Here is a 2,063-nt window from a genome sequence, read left to right on the forward strand (position 1 = left end):
TATCACTGTTCTTTGTTCACATTCATCCCTTACTATCCTCCCTTGTTTTCCCTCCATTCTCCTCCCCAAGTAATACCCTTCCTGTATTCACGGCTTTATATTTTAGTCATGCAAAATTAATATTTCAAAAGGAATGGGCTTACATAGTTATGGAAGTTGACCTTTCCAAAGTGCAGAATGTGCTGGCAGGCCGCAGACTGGTGCTACCACACCACATCTCCATCCAGGAGCCAGTATGGCAGATGGAGTAGGCGGTTTGCTGTACGACCAGGACATGCCTGTCTGCTAGAGCATTCCGTCCCACCTGGGGTAGACACAGCCTTTTGTTCTTTTCCGGTCTCTACTGATGAGCTCCAGTGATACTGAGGGGGTGGGCAATCTTCATTAGTTAATGCCCCCAAACCATGACCAGGGTATACTGTATGTAAAAAAAAAAAAAAAAAAAAGAATCTGCCCCGTTCAAGGTACTCCACAAATCCTGACAGAAACAGCTAGAATAATACTTTACACACACTTTGTGTTGATCCTAACAAGATGGTATAAAAATTAAAGGTCAAGTGCTTTCTTCGGCAGTACATATACTAAAATTGGAACGATACAGAGAAGATTAGTATGGCCCCTGCGTAAGGATGACACACAAATCCTTGAAGTGTTCCATATTTTTGTAGCCCATGGCAGTTCAATGTCCAAGTGGGTTACATAGTAATGGGAACAGGGACTGCCTCTGACATAATCTGATTGGCCTGCTCGTTGATCACCTCCCCCTGAGGGGGGAGCAGCCTTACCAGGACACAGAAGATGACAATGCAGCCACTCCTGATGTGATCTGATGGACTAAGATCAGAAGGAAGGAGAGGAGGACCTCCCCTAGCAGTGGACTTGGGGAGGGGCATGCATGAAGAAAGGGGAGGGAGGGTGGGATCGGGAGGGGAGGAGGGAGGAGCTTATGGGGGATACAAAGTGAATAAAAGTGTAATTAATAATAAAATAACAAAATAAAAAATAAAAATTAAAGGTCAAAATATTAAATGAAGTGTTTTATGTAATCCCAATTGGTGCCTTTTTTGTCACTAGTATAATTAGCTCTGAAATTTGTTTGAAGAACAATACCAACTAATTTGAAAAATGTAAGAGACGACTCTTGGGAGTAATGCTGAAAAGCATGTGATGCTTTCTGGAAACACGCAGAGCACGCTGCATCTTAAGTAAGAGTGGCCGAGTGTCTTGAGTGAGCCACACAGAGAAAGCAGTCTTTTCAACTGCATGCTTTCCCAAATGTGGATAAACGAAAAACTGGCAAATTTCTTTCCTTAAAACCTGGCACTTGACTGAGTGCTTTTAAAAGGATTTCTGTGAAAACCATTCTTGTTTAAACATGAACAGAACAGTAATAGCTAAGCCACAAGATGTCAGTTGTGATAAGCAGAATAACGCCTTCCTGAAGATATCCACATTTTTATTTGATCTTGAATAAGTCACCTTATATGACAAAGGGGACCTGTTTGAGCTGAGGCTCTGACATGGAGTTAGAACCTGGAGATGGTTTGCCCAATGAATAGATTTTAATGGCACAGGAGTATAAAATGGGACATTCTTCCCTTCTGTGATAAGATGGGTCTACAGAGAAATAAAGAGTTGTGAAGTTATAGCTTGGAAGACAGAGTAAAGGGATCATGGGCCAAGGAATGTGAGTGGCTTTTAGAAGCGGGGACAGAAGGAAATGGATTCATCTCTAAATCTTTCTGAAAGGAATATGTATGTGCTGTCTCTTCATTTTATCCTTCTGAGACCCTTGTCAGATGTTTGACCTACTTAACTATGAATACCAAATCCCTGTTGTTTTAAGACTCCAAGTTTGTGTAACAACAGCAAGGAGAGAGTAATTATTGTACATTCTCAAAGCCAGGTAAGGAAGGGAACTGTCTCGTCTCTTCTTTGCTGCCTCTCTTTTTTCCTTTGTTCCTTTAGTAGTTTTTTTTAAAGATTGGGCAGTGGGGAGAATCAGTTCTCCTAAAATATTAACAAGAATTGAAAAAAAACTCTCCTGGTGAATAAAAAAGACA

The 2,063-nt window shown here is 41.2% G+C and overlaps 1 non-coding gene across 1 annotated transcript; it reads left to right on the forward strand.

The window, feature by feature from the left end:
* Positions 1 to 557: 557 nt before the first annotated feature.
* Positions 558 to 664, forward strand: LOC129668634 (U6 spliceosomal RNA). Its single transcript, XR_008718954.1, has one exon. It is a non-coding gene; the product is annotated as a U6 spliceosomal RNA (small nuclear RNA).
* The last annotated feature ends 1,399 nt before the right edge of the window (positions 665 to 2,063 follow it).

Source organism: Psammomys obesus, unplaced genomic scaffold, assembly GCF_907164565.1.
Source record: "Psammomys obesus unplaced genomic scaffold, mPsaObe1.curated_primary_1811, whole genome shotgun sequence".
Taxonomy (NCBI): Eukaryota; Metazoa; Chordata; class Mammalia; order Rodentia; family Muridae; genus Psammomys; species Psammomys obesus.